Consider the following 20,196-nt stretch of genomic DNA (forward strand, 5'->3'; position numbering starts at 1 on the left):
CAACCAGGCATCCTTGCCTAGCATAGGCAGTAACTGTTGAAGAGTCAGCATATTGAATTGTGGAATGTCCAGAAATGTATTTAGAATGGATAACTCCAGAATTGGATGTCATGATTTGTCTTTTCTGGGTACCAGGAAAAGTCTTCAATAGAAGCCTTGTCCCTTTTCCTTTTCTGGTACTGGTTGAATAGCCCCCATATTCATGAGGGACATAACTTGTTTCTGGGTCTCTGTCCACTGATTTGGAGGCAGATCTGGCCATCCGTTTGGGACTGGCAACATGTTGAAATTAAATCTGTATCCCTGGGATACTATATTTAAAACCCATTTGTCCTGGTAATCAATGAAGTGCCAGTTTTCCCCCCAAAGGGGCGGCCACAAGATAAGTGCTTGGTGAGTGCAGTGGAAAGTCATTGAGACTGTTTACCATGGGGAGGTGCTTTGTTGCTTCCAGATTTGGAGGTGGAGGCACCCTATTGCTTTGTTCTAAAAGTTCTTTGTGACTGAAACCTGGAGCTTTTGGAATGTCTGGGTTTGACCTGAGCGGCTCTAGTGGGGTACTGGAAAGGACCAGTTCTTAGTAGGCCAGTGCTTTCTAAACCTGGGTGGCTGCACTTGTAAGAAATCTTTCACAGTTTGCATAGATTTAGCTTTATCTTCCATCTTTTTCAAAACTTCTTCAGCCTTATTACCAAATAGATTGTCCTGTTGTAAAGGAGCAACCAACAATTTTGCTTTAACATGGTCAGGGAGACTTTGATCCTTGAGCCAAGCATGCCTTCTTATCACAGATCCAGTTACAACAGCCCTGCAAGAGGCCTCCAAGGAATCAAAACCACATTGCAAAGTATGTTTTCCAACTTGTTCAGCTGAATGTAATAAATCCTGCAACTCTATTTTCCACACAGTCAGAAATTAACATAATTTTTTGTTTAAGTAAGCCCAGGACATGCTGTTGATATTTAAGCATATGAAATTGACAGTTTAAAGCTGATTGCCAAGGTTGCAGAAGTGTAAACCTTCTTACCCCATCTATCCAGCGCCCTGGAATCTCTGTCAGAAAGGGTAGGATTTCTAGCAGTAGATGCCTTAACGCCCTTGGGACCCTGAGAAATGGTTTCAGGGTCAGCGGTAGGGTTTTTGAAAAGGAATTTGTGGGAGTCAGGAACCCTGTAGTATCTGCCTGGCTTACTAAGAGTCGGAGGCAGAGAATCATGAGTCATACTGGATTCTGAGAAAACATCATCAACAATGTCTAGAACAGGAGGTATAGCCAAAGGTCTATGCTGAGGAAGAAGGAGAAAATCCCCAAGTCTCTTTTTAGATTCAGAGAAATCCTGACTCTCCCAGTGGAAGTGTTCCCTTAAGGTATGCAAAGTTTCACCAAAAGAGAAATCCTCAGGGTGAGAAGCATAAGGGATGGAGTCTTCTGCATCAGAGTCCTCATAAGTGGGTATAGATAAATCCTGATCAGAAGAGGAATCAGAAGAAATAGAAATCTGATCTGAAGATTCATAGTCAGTGCCTTGCCTAGGCCTCTTAGCAAGAGGGGGATGGGAATCCCTGATCAAGGTAATTAAATCTTCAGCCATTTTGATCATTTGTTTTTTAGGCATTGGGGCATGTACACGTGGCCCAAGCGTCAGATTTTTAGACATAGAAGTAGTTTTTGGCCTTAGTTTTGAAGATGGCGTTTGTTTAATATACAAATCTTTAGGCCTGAAAACACCCTCAGAAGCCGGTGCCTGCTCAGCTGCTCCGGACACATCTAAGGTAGAGACATCCGTGGGTTCAATACTTAAAGTATCTCGTGGCATACCGGACAATGAATGGGTCTCACTAAAGGCCTGCGAATCAAAAGTAGTGGGTATTAGGGGTTGCAAAAGCACCTCACTGAGTACCGGCGACTGGCTTAGGAGAAGCATCGTCGTTGGTTTTGGACCTCGACAGTCTATGTCTTTTTCTTTGCGTTTTTTAGGTATTCTGGTAGTCTGATTGCTAACCCACGACATTTCTGGAGAGTTAAATCTTGAGCCAAAATATTTAGAAGCAAAAACATACCAACGTTTAATCATGCGTTGATTAAATTTGGCACAAAACCGACAGCAAGGCACACTGTGTTCAGGGCCTAGGCAAGGAATACAGTGCAAATTAAAATTCTTATGAGGTATTTGCTTCCCACAAGTAATGCAATTATTAACTTTTACTGACAAAGGTAAGGAGCAAGAAAAAGTTTCCCCAACGGGGTACTTCGCTTTTAGTTGAAGACTTCGGTTCTGAAACTCGAAAACTAAAATTTCAGGAGTCGGCCGACCGACACTTGCGAACTGCTTCTGCTTCGGGCACCACGCGGCAAGAAAGATTGATGTAATGGCATTGACTGCATGTTTTATACCCCTGATGACCTGACATCATGGAAGAAGTGACAGCAACCGACGCAGGACCCAAGACTTTGTTAATCAGGCCGACTGAGGGCAACCTGCCAGCAGATTATCCAAATGAAATGACTGCAACAGTGAAACATGAAGAACATCACTCTGTCCAGGGATTTAATGTGCAACATCAACAGAAAGGATTGGAGGGACAGGTGTATAAAAAAGGATATTGCTGCTCTGGAGCAGACTTCCCATCCACATAAAACAAAGTTCATCTCTGTCCATATTCAATAGTAACTTGGATCAGTGGATGGGAAGCAGAAAATTTACCCCACAACTGTCCCCAGGACTACTAAAGGACAGAGGCAGTGCCTAAATGCTTTATCCCATGAATGGGTCCCCTCAAATTATCTATGGTATGATCCTGGACTATAATTAATGATTATTAATATGATTATAATTAATAATACCTCAAAATAAACCAAAACAAAACCATCAACATAATTGGATGCTACTTCCCACCCAGCCAAAACATCCCTCCACTAGAAAACCTCCTCAGCTGGTCTACCCACCATCTCCCCCAAGAAACTATAATTTTAGGTGATTTCAATATTGACTGGCAATCCTGTTCTGGCAACCATCCAACCCATCATGTGAACCTTCATGGCTTCACCCAACTAGTCCAGTCGCCAACCAGGATAAATAAAAACTCCTGCAAGCACACTACCCTGGACTGGATACTAGTCAGCAACAGCCCCCAGTCATATATAACAGGCTGCTTATCAGATAGCCTCAGTGATCACTCCCCAACATTCCTACTCAAAAAATACCTATACCAAGCTAAACCTATCATCTACTGTCAAATACGTAAAAAAATAAACTTAAACCCACTCACATTCATCTCATCCCTCAAAGAATGTAACTGGCATCCTCTAAAGTACCTCAGTCTTGATGACGCAGTTGAATTTTTTAATACTACCTTCCTGAGCATCCTTAATTACCGTGCCCCCATAAGACTTTCCAGAATCAAAGCACAACCCTCCCCATGGCTACAGAAAACCACTAAGTCAGAAATGAAAAACAGGGATAAAGCCTGGGAGTAATGGCGCAAAACCAAAACCCCCTCAGCTAGACAGAAATTCCTAGAACTATGCAATAGAGTCAAAAAGCTAATAAAACAGGACAAATTCCAATACTACCAGTCTGCCCTAGACTCCTCCCAACACAGCCCCAAACAATTCTGGTCCTCCATAAACTCCATCCTCCAACCCAGGTAAAGTCAGTACCCCTCCTCGTAACATCCCTCACTCCTCAGAAAATATTGCTACCTCATTCAACACGCACTTCACACAAACCATACTAACACTAACTAAACAACACAACCCCCCCTCCCCTCCAACCCACACCTTCAACTAGTAATCTCCCCACTGCCTTCTCTTTTTCTCCTGTACCTACCGCCAACATAAAAAACTCTTAACTAAACTTAAGCCCACCAGATTAGTAGCAGACAACCTCCCAAGTGAATACCTACAAATCGCAGCTGATGCTCTGGCCTACCCAGTATCCATCTTGATTAACCGATCTCTGTCAGAAAGTTACGTTCCCACACTGTGGAAAGTATCACATATAATTCCCCTCCACAAAGGCGGACCCTCTACAGAACTAACCAATTACCGCCCCATAACTATTCTCTCTCCACTCTCCAAAATACTAGAGAGATGCATACACTCTCAGGTCTCAGACTACCTCCTTACTAACAACCTCCTTTCCAATACTCAGCATGGTTTCCGACCAAACCATAGCACCACCACTGCCTTACTCTCCTTTACTAACACTATCCTTCAGCATAAAAACAATGGCTAGCTCTCCTCTGCTACTTTCCTAGACTTATCTAAAGCATTTGACATGGTCCCACACAAAAAACTTATCTCTGTCCTCAATAACCTATCCTTCTCACAATCAGTCACCAACTGGTTTCAGAGTTACCTGTCTGACTGCCAACAATCTGTTGTATGGCAGAATGACATATCTCCCCATCTACCTGTCTCCATAGGGGTTCCCCAAGGATCCATCCTTGGACCCCTACTCTTCTCTGTTTTCACCAATAATCTAGCCTCTGCCACATAACATGGCACACTCATACAATACGCAGATGACTCAACCATCATCTGCTCAGCCCAGTCCCTACCCAAACTGCAAAAAGTCACACAGGAAGCCTTTTCCTCTGTTGAAACTTGGTTATCCGATGCCCAATTAATACTCTACCCAAACAAAACTAAACTACTCATCTTCCAACCCACCAAACATATTCAAAACAACTCTCACTTTAACATCACAGCAAAAAACACCACTATATACCCAACTGAACACACGAAATTGCTAGGAGTAGAAATAGACAAACTAAAATTTGACATTCACATATCCATGACCATAAAAAAAGTCCACAAAAAACTAGGAGCGCTATACAGAAATAAGCAACTTCTCACCAAAGCAGCAAAGATTTCAATAGCAAATTCTCACCTTATTTCCACCCTACTTTATGCCTCTCCAATATATACCAACCTAAGGCAATGTGATCTAAACAAGCTAGAGACCTGCTACAACAAAATTGCCAAATTCGCCACAGGGGCATCCTACCGTAGTCACCACCGTCTCTCACTTGCTGAACTGGGCTGGCTTGAACTCCCTCACCTCCTTCAATGGTATCAACTCTCACTTGCCCACAAACTAGTAAACTATCCACTAAATGTCCCATCCCTCCAGAATCTACTCCAACCCTATCGCACCACCAGACCACTAAGATCCAGCAACAAAAATCACTTGCAGATCACTAAAGACAGGAACTCTGCTGGTGCACTACTATTCTCTTGCACCATAGCCAAATTATGGAACTCCCTCCCACCCACAATTACCTCCATACCATCATGCACCCACTTCAAAACTTTACTAAAAGCGCACCTAAAAACATGCTGGCTATGCCCTTGCAACTCCCACTCTAATATCACCCACCCCATCCAAACAATACCTTTCTTTCCACTCCACTAACTACCTTGATTAGAGCAAGCTCAGATACTCATAAGCCAGTGCTTATTACACAGCAGGAACTTCTTGTAACATTTGTTAATGTCTGTTATGTACTTCACAGATAAAGATTCTAGTTGTCTACTGATGTACTATGTTCTTCATCTGTAAATATGTTGAAAGTAATTGCTATGTAAATTGTTAATCGCTATGTAATCCAATATAACTATATTTTAACTCATCCAGTCGGACACTCCCGGTCAACAAAAATAAATAAATAAATAAATAAATAAATAAACAAACAAACAAACAAATAAATAAATAAATAAAATAATAAATAATTACCGACCATGGGATGGGTAAAGCCAATCTATAACCAAATGGGATAGTTCATTTCAAGCAGAAAAAAGGAAATTGTCTAGGGCTGAAAAACCCCACAAGGGCAGCTAGCCTAGTACTTACCTCTGACAGCAGCTTCACAGTGCTTTTGATCACAACAAAGGGGCAAACACGGTTCTCTAAATAAAAAGAAAACCTACAGATAATTACTGTAACAATCCCATCAAATCAGTATTGGCTATATAAGGAGGAAGAAAGCACAGTTACTGAAGTCTTACTTACCTGTAACAGTAGGTGTTCATTGAACACAATGCCCTATTGCCATTCGGGTAGTATTGCCCTACTACCCTCCTCTGACAGTCTACTAAAGCTCAGAGTCCCTCCCACTTCCTCTATGTGGGTGTGATGGACCACTTACCTGGCAGTACAGGGACCGACTTACAGACCCACAGACAGGATCTTTTCAGTTTTCTAGGGTTCAGCAGAAAGAGAAGATGTAAACACAAGCTTTGCAAATACCTCCTGTTCCAATACCAAAGTACACACACACACACACACACACACACACACACACACACACACACACACACACACACACACACACACACCCCTCCCCCAATAAGGGCTGTAGGGCAGTGCTTCACGGCAACCAAAAAGGTGGATGGTGGGTGGGTACTGTCAGAAAGGCAGTGTGTTCTACGAACATAGGTTCATAGGTTAGTATTAAAAATCAAAATATCCACAAGCGACAGGAACCAAAAACAGTAGTAATAAAAATGTTGAATCTTTATTGCACCACCACAAGACAAATCCACAGTAAAATCAAGCGCTTTCACTCGGTTAATACCGAGCTTTCTCAAGATAACAACCTAAGTAAAATACCATCAATAAATAGGTAATCGTTGGTCATGTGACTCGTTAATTAACAGTTAAGAAATTCATCATAATAAATAAATAGAAACATGTTACTATAACTCATTGTTTTAAAAAACAAATACTATGAAAATAGTATTGTTGATAAAAGTTGTTATAATTATATAGCACTCGTCATTCGTGTTGTGTAAAAATCAATATAAACTTTAAAAAGAATTAGATCGAGTGCATAACTAACCATCATTTGAGCATAAGAATATATCTAACAGCACTTTCAACTTCCCATACTACTTTGAATCTTTTGTAACACTTAAATATGTACACAACTGTGTAACCTCTTCGTATTGGACAAGGTCTTACTAACCAAGGTGCCCTATTAAAAATATCTAAAAATACTTTTAAAATACTTTAAAAATAAATGTGTGAAAAATATGTTATTTTCCACCTCTTATTTGAACACAGTTATAAGTTCAGTAACAGTAAAAATAAAAATAAAAATAGGCTGTGTGAACTTTCGTAAATAAATAACCAAAGTTGTTCAAAGTCGGGCCATTCTCAACTTCAAAACACTACTAATATTAATGTTGTCGTTAAGCCCTGGGGGTTTACCAGCATCTAATCTGAGCTGCCAAAGGAGCTCTTTATATTCCAACCTGGTCTCCAAGTCCCCACCCCTAACATCTGGCACCATCCGTTCTAAAACCATGAATTTAAGTTCCATATTGGGGCAAAGGATGGAATGTTTATAAAAAGCACTCGTCTCTTTACTTTTGGATACATCATACAAGTGTTCATAAATCCTCCTTCTGAGAGGCCTTTCCGTTTTCCCTATGTAGAAACTAAAGCAACTAATGCATATACCTATATAAACCACTCCCTTCGTTCCACAATTCGAGTAACGGTCAGCACGAAAAAGGAACTTCCTGGATGGAATATAAAGTGTACTGTCGTTAAAAAGGGCTGCACATTGCTTACAAGCCCCACACTTGTGGGTGCCCAGTCTGGAATTTCTTGATGTTAAGTTTGGAAAATTGCTTTCTCTCAAACAACTCCTTTATGTTAATATCTCTCCTCCTAACAAATCTAGGATGTTCTTGAACTAAATTTTTCATTTCATCATGAAGCGTGAGGACTGACCAATGCCTCAAAACCACATCCCACATCCTCAATTTCAGGAGAACTGTTGGAATAGGTGTAAATAAAATTGTTGTGCAACTCAAGTTTCTGGTCCTTTCCATCTCCTTCAGCCAAAGTTACACTATTTCCTAACAGGGGATATTTAGATTCCCTGTTTTCTATAACTTCTTGGACTAAAGTGTTAACTAGCAAAGTTGGATAACCCCTTTCAAAAAACAACTTTTTCAAAAAATTAACCTCTTCCAAAAAATAATCAAGGGTGCTGGACATCCTAGATGCCTGGATAAGTTGCCCTTTGACTATACCCTTCTTTTGATGAAATGGATGCCCACTTTCAAAATGTAAATATGAATTAGAGAATGTGGCCTTCCTATAGAGTTTAGAAAGAAACTTTTGATTAATGTAATCCTTGGAAAGTGTAACATCAAGGTAATTCAACTCATCATGACTAACATTGTGAGTGAAAGACAAAAAGTGGGTGGTGGAATTAATGTAGTTGATAAAATCATAAAAATTCTCAACAGTTCCATTCCATAAGAGGCAAATGTCATCAAGGTACCACCTGTAGTGTATTATGTATTGAGTCCAACTGGTTGAAAAAATAAAGGTCTGCTCCCATCTATGGAGCACCAAATAAGCGTAAAGAGAAGCGCAGGGGGCACCCATTGTCACCCCCTTCTTTTGTCTGCAAATTTCTCCATTAAAGTAGATAAAATTGTTTTCCAACACAATTTCCATAAATTCCACTAACAAGTTAGTAACCCTGTTACCAAGTCCAGCCTCCGCTACTAATACTTCCTTAAACCATTCTAGGCCTGTGGAGTGTGGAATACTAGGAAACAACTCTACTATATCAATGGTAATCATCAAAAGGTTGGTTTGGAACAAGTGGGACTTGATGCCTTTAAGAAAGTCCCATGAGTCCTTGCACACATGTTGTAAAGAAGAAACAATTTTTTTCAAAACATAGTCAATAAATTTACCTAGGGGTTCAATTATACCCCCCGCACCAGATACAACAGGCCTGAACCTGAGCGGATCTAAACCCTTGTGTGTTTTAGGGATCCCAAAAATAACTGGGGTCCTGGGCTTATCCATGTGTAAATAGTTGAATAGCCGCTCATTAATAGCTCCTTGTAGCAAATGGTCTGTTAATAAGAAATTAATCTTGGAATAAGCAAGATTTATCTCATTCCTAGAAACTGAATCATATTGCTCTGTATCTTGCAGCATATTGTAGAGATACATGTCATAATCAGTAATGTACATTAAAACCACTCCACCCCCCTTGTCGGGTTTCATAACCCTGCAACCTTCATTTTTAAGATAATCAATTAACTTGAACTCTTCTACACTTAAATTAGAAGGAAGTGTGTGTGGTTTACTAAAATTTAATATCCTAATGTCCTTCTCTACAAGTTCCTCAAATACTTTGAAGGAGGGATGTGTAGGGGGATTAAAAGTGCTAGTTCTCGAAAGTCCTTTTCTATTATGCAACTGCCCCTTAAAATAAAGTGTAAGGTTAAGATGTCTAACAATTTCAAATCTACAAGAGCATTGGCCAAATTGAATGGTCGTAGAGGTACAAAATGAAAACCTCTAGTAAACAGATCAAAAAGGTCTTGCGTTAACTCAGTCTCCGTAAAATTATAAATAGTAAAATTGTTCTTCTTGCTAACCATGTACTTGTTACCAAAAACTTGCGTGAAGGCCTCTAAAGAATCATTAACTACTAGTTCATTGTCATGCTCTACTTGTAACCATTGTTCCATCCCTGTTGCTGTAATCTCACTCCCCTCCCCCCGGATCTGCCGGGGGGATGTTGAAAATCCTAATGAGAATTTTTTCTACCCTTCTCGGTCAATCTCTCACTCCTTCTAGGTGGTTCTACAGGTGGTCTAGAGTAATTATTAGGAGTGCTCACCTGATTGGTCTTACTAATGGCCGGATTATTATTCCATCTACCTTTAATAGGGAGTGGATAGGCTGTTCCCTCCCTGTATTCAATAAGATCCCTTTCCAATTTATTAATCTTACGGTTAAGAATTTTCACACAGTATTGATCAACTTCATGAAAAACATTATTGTAGTTTTTCTTTACACTCAAAAAATTACTGTCAATCACAAGAGTTTCATTTAAAACATTCAATTCCTTTAGTAGAATATTGGCTTTCGCCTCATATTCTGCTATCATAACCTCCAAAATCTCCAAGCCAGCTCTATCAAAAATATCGCAGAGCTTATTGTAGTAGGAGGTTCCTGGTTGAACGTTATTTGGGAACCTATAACAAAGGAGACCCTTCGGGACCTGTTTAACACTCGCACATTCTTTAAGATAATCTATTTCTAATTGATTACTCTTATAAGCATAAAGTTTGTCTTTTAAATCAATAAAATCATGCTCAATATCAACTTTGTCGTCGGCAAACACAGTACCTTGTTTAAATCGAAATTGCTGTCCTGTCCGAACATTAAAATCTTTGTGTCAACCATCTGATTTATTGATGTGTCACGACTGTATTCTAACAGACTACTCATGATTAGTAGCACTGTCCGGTGGCATTTCGTCCAAAAGCTCACTTTGTGTGCCGTTAGTTAAACCCTGCGTCGCGTTGGAAACGTACTTCCTCCTTTGCTCCAGGCCATGTTGTTGGTTGCCTGGCAACGTAGGGTGAAAATTACCCTTACTTGTGTTCAAACTGTTGGTTAATTGCGTTAGCAAAACTAAAACTTGTTTAAATTCAGAGCGGGTTACCGGACCATCCTCGCCATCATTTCTCAAAAGTTGGGGGGTGTCCGCATAGTTGTCTTGATCTGCTTCCTCCGCCATGGACATGTAAAAGTCAGAACCACAGCAAACAGCAACAAAACCAAAGAAATCCAAATATCCACAAGCAACAGGAACCAAAAACAGTAGTAATAAAAACGTTGAATCTTTATTGCACCACCACAAGACAAATCCACAGTAAAATCAAGCGCTTTCGCTCAGTTAATACCGAGCTTTCTCAAGATAACAACCTAAGTAAAATACCATCAATAAATAGGTAATCGTTGGTCATGTGAATCGTTAATTAACATTGTTAAGAAATTCGTCATAATAAATAAATAGAAACATGTTACTATAACTCATTGTTTTAAAAAACAAATACTATGAAAATAGTATTGTTGATAAAAGTTGTTCAAATAAGAGATGGAAAATACCATTTTTCACACATTTATTTTTAAAGTATTTTAAAAGTATTTTTAGATATTTTTAATAGGGCACCTTGGTTAGTAAGACCTTGTCCAATACGAAGAGGTGACACAGTTGTGTACATATTTAAGTGTTACAAAAGATTCAAAGTAGTATGGGAAGCTGAAAGTGCTGTTAGATATATTCATATGCTCAAATGATGGTTAGTTATGCACTCGATCTAATTCTTTTTAACGTTTATATTGATTTTTACACAACACGAATGACGAGTGCTATATAATTATAACAACTTTTATCAACAATACTATTTTCATAGTATTTGTTTTTTAAAACAATGAGTTATAGTAACATGTTTCTATTTATTTATTATAACGAATTTCTTAACTATGTTAATTAACGAGTCACATGACCAACAATTACCTATTTATTGATGGTATTTTACTTAGGTTGTTATCTTGAGAAAGCTCGGTATTAACCGAGTGAAAGCGCTTGATTTTACAGTGGATTTGTCTTGTGGTGGTGCAATAAAGATTCAACGTTTTTATTACTACTGTTTTTGGTTCCTGTCGCTTGTGGATATTTGGATTTTTTTGGTTTTGTTGCTATTTGCTGTGGTTATAGGTTAGTACTAAGCTAACTGCCCTTGTGGGCCAGTTTAATCCTAGCCAATTATCCCTTGTGAGGCTCAAACCCTGCACCTTGTGTTTGTAAGGCAAACACATTAACCATTAGGCCACCCTCCCAACCCATCTACTGTTACAGGTATGTAGGACTTAAGCAACTGTACTAAGTTCAACAAACGGGTCCCCTTCATAGGTTCATAGGTTAGGTTCATAGGTTCATACTAGGCTATCTGCCCGAGGGCATTTACAAGCCTAGCCCATCGTTTTGTGGCTTACGCCACCCCTTTAGTATGGAGAACTATACCCATTATTTTGCTGTGCCTCTGTCGAGCAGTGACACTGAGGTAATCCCTGGGGTATATCTGCGATCTCCCATCCATTGGTCAAGATTTCTCTTGAACAAGGCCAGCGAGGTGCTCTGCCTCACATGTACCGGGATTTTGTTCCACAGCATAGGGAGTCTTTGGGTGATGAATCTATCCCTCCAGCACGTCCTATTAATAGCCGTGTCAAGGTTTAAGTCTCCGCCCTTGTGGCTCTGATGGATCTAGATTTTTGAGGTGAAGCATATTCATCAAATCTGGGTTTGACATGGCCTTGTATGTTAGGCAAAGATCACCTCTGAGCAGGCGGTGCGTGACTGAGTAGAGCTGGGGTTGTGTCAGTCGGGCTGCATAGGACAGATTTTGAGACCCTTTATCCTTTTGGTGAGGAACTTTTGTGGCCTCTCCAGCTGCTGCAAGTGTCGGGTCAGATACATTCGAATGGGGCATTGTACTCAATCATTGGTCTGATGAGTGATGAGTAAAGGGAGACTATGACCTCCTTGATCTAGATGAGAATCCCTTCATGATAAGGTGGGCAATGTAGAAGGGCCACCTAACTACTTTAGCTACATGGGTATCGAATGACAGACTACTATCAACCTGGGTCCCCAGGTCCCTGATAACTTCTTCTGTGCTCAGTGGATTGCCACCTATTTGGTAGCTAGGGGTAACCTTGTTTTCCCCGAAGGGTAGGACAATGCATTTTTGGCATTTAACTTTAGGCCGTGGCTCTGGCACCAGTTATCCGCTTCTGTGAGACCCTTCTGAAGGATATCTGTGTCAGATGTGTTTTCTACTATGGCCCAGTTTGCAGTCATCTGCAAACTTTGTCAGCCATAACCCTCCTGTGTTTGCTTGTACTGGAAAAGTAGATGCCAAACAAGAGTGGGCCCAGGACTGATCCCTGTGGGACACCACTTGTGACAGGCTTTGAGTCTGACATGGCGCCAGCAGCTCTGACCCTGTGGGTTCTGTCACTCAGCCAGTTTGCAACCCATCTTGTGATGTATGGGTTGACATTTAAGCTGATGAGTTTTCAATGATACCCGAATGGGGTATTGTATCAAGGCCTTAGCCAGATCGAGGTAGGCTGTATGGACTGCCTTTCCCTCATCAATGGCTTTGGTGACTGTTTCAAAAAGTCAACCAAGTTTAAAAGGCATGATCTGCCTTTGACAAAGCCAAACTGGGTTGGATCCAAAGTCTGCAAATTCCCTATGTCTTTATTTATGAGGTCCATTATGATCCTCTCCATGGCTTTGCAGATAAGGCTTGTCAAGCTAATGGGCGGTAATTTCCAGGGTCGGTGGAGGCACCGCCTTTGTGAAGTGGTACCACAGTTGCAGTGCGCCACTCCTGGAGTGATCCAGAGGTAAGACTTTGATTAAACAGCTGTCCTAGCTGTGGGTTTAATTCCTCATTGAGTTCATGGAGCACACAGCCGGGGACACCAGCAGCTCCCATGAATGCTGTGTTTTTGCTTTGGAGAGAGCAGTTCTCACTTGGGCTGGAGATGTTTGGGGGCTGCAATCGTTTGGTATAGATATCTCTCCTTTTGGGGGAGGGGAGAAGTTTGCACTGAACCTGTCAGCCAGTATGTTGGCAATGTCTGTAGGATCAGTAATCTTCACATCATTTTGAACTAGCTCTGAGCATATCTGGGAGTTTCCTCCCAGGTTTTTAACATAGCTAAAGAAGGCCTTATGATTGTCTTTTGAGTCTTTAGCTATTTTTCTCTCGAAATTTGCTTTGGATGATTTTATGAGAGCTCATAGTTTTTTACTTATAGTGATCAAGGGTGTCTTACCTTTTAAGGATTTTGCTCTATCTTGTAGTAGCTTCCTCCTTTTGTTGTAGAGTTTGTTTATGGCTGGGGTCCACCAGACTGGACGCTTGCCTTTGGTACAAAGAGTCTTTGTTTTGCTTGGGATTGCCTTATCCATGCAGTCCTGCAGGTGCTGGTAGAAGGCATTTGTAAGTGATTCAGCGGCTTGAGTACTGTTTTCCATGGCTCGGGGCCTTAAAGGAGACCACACTAGTCTTTAGAAGTGTGAAGTCGGCTTTTGAGAAGTTCTTTACTGTGGTCTTTTTATTTCAGGTGGGGGTGGGATGAGGACCTCCAGCGAGATTAGTTTGTGGTCTGATCTCACCAGTGAGGGTACACCTCGGTGTTGAACATTGTGCTCCCATGTTCGTGATGATGAGATCAAGTATGTTATCTCCTCTTGTGGGGATGGTGACTAGTTGTTCCATGGCATTTGAGTTTATGAATTCCAGGAACTTTTGGGCTAGGGTGTTTGGGCTTGAGTAGTGTTCCCAGTCTATATTAGGGTAATTGAAGTCACCTAGTATGATGGTGTTTGGTGATACATTTATCCCCTCTAGTGTCTTCAGGAAGGCCATGTGAGGTTCCTGAGTTTGTGAGGGTGACCTGTAACATGCTACAATTTGCAGAGCAGTCTTGCCTATGGTTAATTGCACCTGGATGGTCTCAGATGCATCGTGCGTTGCCACCAGTCTTGAGGTGTGGGTGTCCTTGATGAATGTGGATACCCCCCCTCCTTTCTTGGTATTGTCCAGATTTTGGGGCGGAGCATGATATGAGGTAAAACCTGATAGCGCTGGGGTGCTCTCAGGAGCCTTGAACCAGGTTTCTGTCACAGCACAGACATCGATGTTCTCCATACTGAGAAGGGCCTCAAGTGCGTGCATTTTGAGATTTAGACTTCTGGCATTGAGCAGCATTACCCTTAGTTTTTTCCTTTTTGTGTTCTAGGGTGGTAGGTTTAGAATTTGAGCCTTGCCTAAAAGGCACTATGGGGTGGCAAGAGCCTTTGCCAATATCCGGAATCCCAGGGTGACAGGTGCAAGCCGTCCCTTACTTGAGAGCGTGGCTTGTCCAGCATGTCATCCCAGGCAGACAAACACTGGATCCCCTTTGAATGACACCAGTGTTTAAGCCAATTGTTAAAGCTGATCATCTTATCTCTGTATTGTGGCATCATTCTTGGTGAAGGTAGGATACTGCTCAAGGTCAGGGTCATACCTGTCTGGGCTACATAATCAGAGAGCTCCTCAATGTCTCTTTTCACATGGTCGATTCTTCAGAAAGTCGACTTTCATATGGCCGAGACCATATTATCGACTTTCAAAAAGCCGACCATGGGGAACCGCTATCTCTGTACAGTGCGGAATGGGAAAATTTCCCTCTTCCGCATTGTAGTGCGATGTCAGAGTTGGTATATTTAAGTTATGGGGTGTGTGGGCTGCAGCACCCCCCACTGGGGGTGCAGGGGGACACAGCCCCCCTGCTAACAGTTTAAGGTGTGTTTGTTGTGTTTTATGCGTTTATTTTACGTGGTTGGCTTTTCAAAAGTCGATTATATGGTCTTGGCCATATGAAAGTCTGCTTTCTGAAAAGTCGACCATGTAAATTAGACCCCAACAAACACACTGCATTACAGGCATTCAGGTGGATTTCCAAAACTTATCTAACCTGGGAGAAGGAAGGACGGTCCTAGCAAGCCTGCTCTGGCTCAAGAAAAGGCATCCAACTTGTAGTGCTTCATAAAGGTATGGACAGAGGACCAACTTGCTGCCATTCTGAGTCTATTCCTTTGCAATAGGTCTCTAAAAAGGAAAAGACCCTAGTGGAATCTGCCTATACCTTGCCTGTATTTGCTTTTCCATGGTGGGTGTAGCAGAAAACAGTACCAGATGAAACTAACATGCAATGGTTTGCTTAGAGACAGGTTAACAATTCTTTGACCCTGTGCAGGAAATAAGTTTTTTATCCTTACTTAAGGGTTTCATTCTGTCAAGGTAGTACCTCAGTGTACATCCAAGGCATGAAGGATCCTATCGCCCTTATTCTTAGCTTCTGAGAAGATCATAAGGGAGGGATGAAGGTTATTAGACTTGTTAAGAGTGACTTACGAGACTACTTTTAAGATGAAAGAAGGGTTAGCGCATAACACAACTCTATCCCTGTGGAAAATAAAGTTATCCTGCCTTGACAGTTTACAGTTGAAAGATTTGCCTTGCAGATGTCAGAGCAATAAGCAAAACAGTCTTCCATGTTAACACCTTCAGGTCAGCCTGAGTGGCAGGTTGGAAAGGTGATAAAATAAATTTTTCCAGGACTTAGTTGAGATCCCATGGAGGAGGAATACTCCTTTCATGAACTGCTAACTAAGGAGAAGAAAGAAGGGGAATCCACTGGCAGATATGCAGAAATGGCTGCTAAATGCACCGTAATGGAGGTATAAGATAAGCCATCTTAAAGTAGCTCACACAAACATTTCAAGATCAGCCACTTACAAAACCTCATCCAACACAAGATTTTCAAGTAGCATATTTTCTGGCTTTTTTTTTTTTTTTTAACACCTCCCGCACATTTTCATGAAACAAGCTCCTAAAAAGAGTCAAGACTGAATCAGCCATGCTGTCATTTGAAGTTGCTCCAAACTGTGGTGAACCAGGTGCCCCTCAGACTGTGTTAGCAAATCCAGAGTATGAGGAAGTATATGGTAATTGCCCTTCGACAATACCATTAGAAGGGAAAACCAAGATTGCATGGCCCAGTAAAGCATCACTGCAATGACCTTTGGCATTTATTTCTTAATCTTCAAAAATACCTTGTGAATCAGTGGAAAGGGTGGAAATGCACACAGGAAAATTCCCATCCACGGGAATGAGAACGTGTCTGCCCTCTAAACATGGCTGCAAGGATGTCTGGAACAGAATTTCTCCAGCTATCTGTTTTGAAAGGAAGCTAACAAACATTTCAGGTGTTCCCCACATTCGGAGTAGATCACACCACTGCCTTGAGTTGCCACTCATTCTGGTCTGCTCAGGATCTGCTTAGTCTTCCACAACATTTTACTCTGATAGATTGTATGATGCCTGAATAATCAGAGAATGCTGTAAAGCCAGCTCTCAGACCATTACTGCCAAGCAGCACAGAAGGTATGACCTTGTACCCTTCTGTTGTCTAGGTACCACATCACTGTAGTGTCATTCGTAACCACAAGGAGAGGAATTGGGGTCCATAGGTGGTGAAGAACTTTCATGACATGGGTCAGAGACATTTCATTGATATTGACGTGCTTCTGTGCATCCTCCCCAACCAAAGTCGACGAATCTGTGTGGACAGACTGTGCCACAACATATGGGGAGAAGGGAAGCAACAGACTGATACTTAACTGTACTCTCCATCACTGTAATTCTCATCTGATGAAGACCAGCACCAGGAAAGTACAGTTGTGTACACTTACCATAAATGTAGATGTTAGAGTGTATTCACTGTTGCAGTCATCGCATTTGGGTAATCTGCTGGCAGATTGCCCTCAGTCGGCCTGAATAACAAAGTCTTGGGTCCTGTGTCGGTTGCTGTCTCCTATTCCATGATGTCAGGGGTATAAAACATGCAGCCGACGCCATTTTATTCAGTTTTTCTTGCCCCAGATGTCAGGTGCCCCTCAAATGGGGAGCAAAAAAAAAAAAAAAATTATATATATATATATATATATATATATATATATATATATATATATATATGTGTGTGTGTGTGTGTGTGTGTGTGTCTGTGTGTATATATATATATATAATATATATATATATATATAAATAAATACCTTCATCTATATAAATAAATACCTTCATCTAAAGCAAATACACCACAAAGGCTTTGGAATATAGTGAAGGAAAGAGAAGTTATAGAAAAGGGGGATGGCGGGTGGGTAACCCTGACTGCAATGATGAATACACTCGAACATCTACATTTATGGTAAGTCTACACAACTGTACTATGTTCTTCGTGTTTCACTGTTGCAGCCATCACATTTGGGTAGAATCCCAAAGCTATGGATGGGAGGATGGAACTAAATAGCATTAGGGGTGGCTATAAGGCCCTGCAGAACTGCAGTGGCAAAACCTGCCCTGGATTTGGAGAAGAGGGGCAAATGATAATGCTTTGTGAAGGTATGAGTAGAGCTCCAAGTAGCAGCTTCTAGAATGTCTTTGGTTGGAACTCCTCGGAGAAAGGCTGTTGAGGTAGAGGCAGCCCTGGTGGAATGTGACCGGATTCCTTTGGGCACAGATTTACCATGGTGCAAACAGCAGAAACAAATGCAGTGGCTTATCCACTTAGAAATAGTCTGCCTTGATATAGCCTTCCCCTCTGATCCTGAAGCAAATGCCACCAGTAGTTGCTCAGACTTTCTTAGAGATTTGGTCCCGTTTAAGTAGAATCTTAGTTGTCTGTGTACATCCAATGAATGCAGAATCTGCTCCCCCTTGTTCTGTGGATTTGGGTAAAATGTTGGCAGGTGAATTGTTTGGTTAAGAGCCACACTGGATACCACCTTGGGCATAAAGGTAGGATTGGTCCTGAGGGACACCCTGTCCGGATAAAATGTAATAAAAGGCTCCACATCCATGAGAGCCTGTTGTTCTGAAACCCTTCTTGCTGAAGTGGCTGCCAAGAGGAAAGCAGTTTTCCAAGATAAAAATTTTATATCTGCAGTAGCTGCTGGTTCAAAAGGAGGCAGGGTGAGTTTTTCCAGCACAAAATTGAGGTCCCATGCAGGAGTTGGTGATCTTCTGGGAGGCCTTACATTTTTGGCTCCTCTAGGATACTGTTTTAGCAGAGGATTAGAAAAGAGGGGGGGGGGCTCCATGTTGTAATGAGCCGAGATGTCTGAGGCATCGATTTTTATTGAAGAAAAAGATAGGTCCTTGTCAAGCATCTCAGTCAAGTATTGTAAAATCTGAAGGATATTTGGTTTTGCTGTGTCCGTTCCTTGTGCTTGGTTCCAAGCACAGAATCTCTTCCATTTAACAGCATAAGATTTTCTAGTACTAGACCTTCTGGCTTCCAAAATGACATCTATCACAGATTTACTGAGTGGTGTTGTTTGAATAATTAAATTATCAGCCATGCTGCAAGGTTCAGAGTTTGGAGCAGAGTGTGCAGAATTTGATTGTTCTGCTGAGACAGTAGATGAGGTATTTGAGGCAAGTACCACGGAGGGAGTTGAGACATATTCCTTAGAATTGGGTACCAGTGCTGGCGAGGCCAGTCCGAAGCAATCAGGATAATTTTTGTTTTTTTCCTGTCTGACCTTTAGTAAGACCTTGGAGAGAAGAGGCAGAGGGGGAAAGGCATACACTGATAGGTTTTTCCAGCTGAAGGATAGGGCATCCACTTCCCATGCTTGCCTATGATAAGTCCTTGTACAGAATTTGTCCAGTTGATAATTTTGGGGAAAGGCAAACAGATCTATGTCTTGACTCCCCCATTTCTGTGTTACCATGCTGAAGATTTGTGGGTCCAGTTTCCACTAGTGCGGGTCCATAAGATTTCTGCTTAGGTTGTCTGCCAGAGTATTTTGTTTTCCTAGCAGGAATTGAGCTTGAAGATGTACTTGGTAAGTCAAAGCTGTGTTCCACAATTCCATGGCTAGTCTGCAAAGGGGGTAGGAATGTGTACCCCCCTGCTTGTTTATTGTACCACATAACCATGGTGTTGTCTGTCTTCATCAGTAGTTGTCCTGGATGAAGTCAGTCCTTGAAGGCTGTCAGAGCATTCTAACAGCTAGCATCTCATTCTGGTTGATATGCAGATGCATTTGTTTTGGACTCCATATGCCCTGAATGCATCTCCCCACCAGGTGGGCTCCCCAAGCATAGTCTGATGCGTCTGTAGTTAGGGTTTGGGTGGCAAGGGGTAGAGTGAATGACAGTCCCTTGTTTTGGTGACACGTCTCTGCCCACCAAAGAAACTCCTGTTGTAGGCAGGGAATGAGAGGAATCATTGTTTCCAGACTGTGACAATGTTGACTCTATAAACTCTTTAGGTACCACTGAAGTTTCCTCATATGCAGTCTTGCATATGGAATTAGTAGAATGCAGGATGCCATGAACCCCAAAGCCTGCAGATAACTGGGTTTTTGTTGCCATCTGTTTGAAGTATGTTGTCAGTTGCCACGGTTTGTCTGGAGTAAGGTAAGCCATCTGGGCAGTTGTATTCAAACTTGCTCCCAGGAATGTAATTATTTGAGAGGGTACCAGATGGGATTTCTTGTTTATTGTGTACCCTAGGCATGTTAGAAGCCTTTTTACAAACGCCAGATGTTGAAGAAGAATGTTCTTGTTCTCTACTTGAATGAGACGGTCGTCCAGGTAAGGATAAATTTGTATGCTTCTTTGTCTGCAAAATGCAATTACTGGTGCCAGGCACTTTGTAAAGACCCTGGGCGCAGTAGATAATCCAAAGGGCAGTGCAGAGAATTGGTAATGCAAAAAAC

At 41.5% G+C, this 20,196-nt stretch overlaps 1 protein-coding gene across 1 annotated transcript in view; it reads right to left on the reverse strand.

Moving 5' to 3' along the window:
- TRAFD1 (TRAF-type zinc finger domain containing 1) overlaps positions 1–20,196 on the reverse strand; it is a 1,071,672-nt gene that overhangs the window by 478,074 nt on the left and 573,402 nt on the right. The gene's annotated exons all lie outside the window — the stretch shown is intronic.

This window comes from Protopterus annectens, chromosome 4.part0 (assembly GCF_019279795.1).
Source record: "Protopterus annectens isolate FY-2018-M chromosome 4.part0, PAN1.0, whole genome shotgun sequence".
Lineage (NCBI taxonomy): Eukaryota > Metazoa > Chordata > Ceratodontiformes > Protopteridae > Protopterus > Protopterus annectens.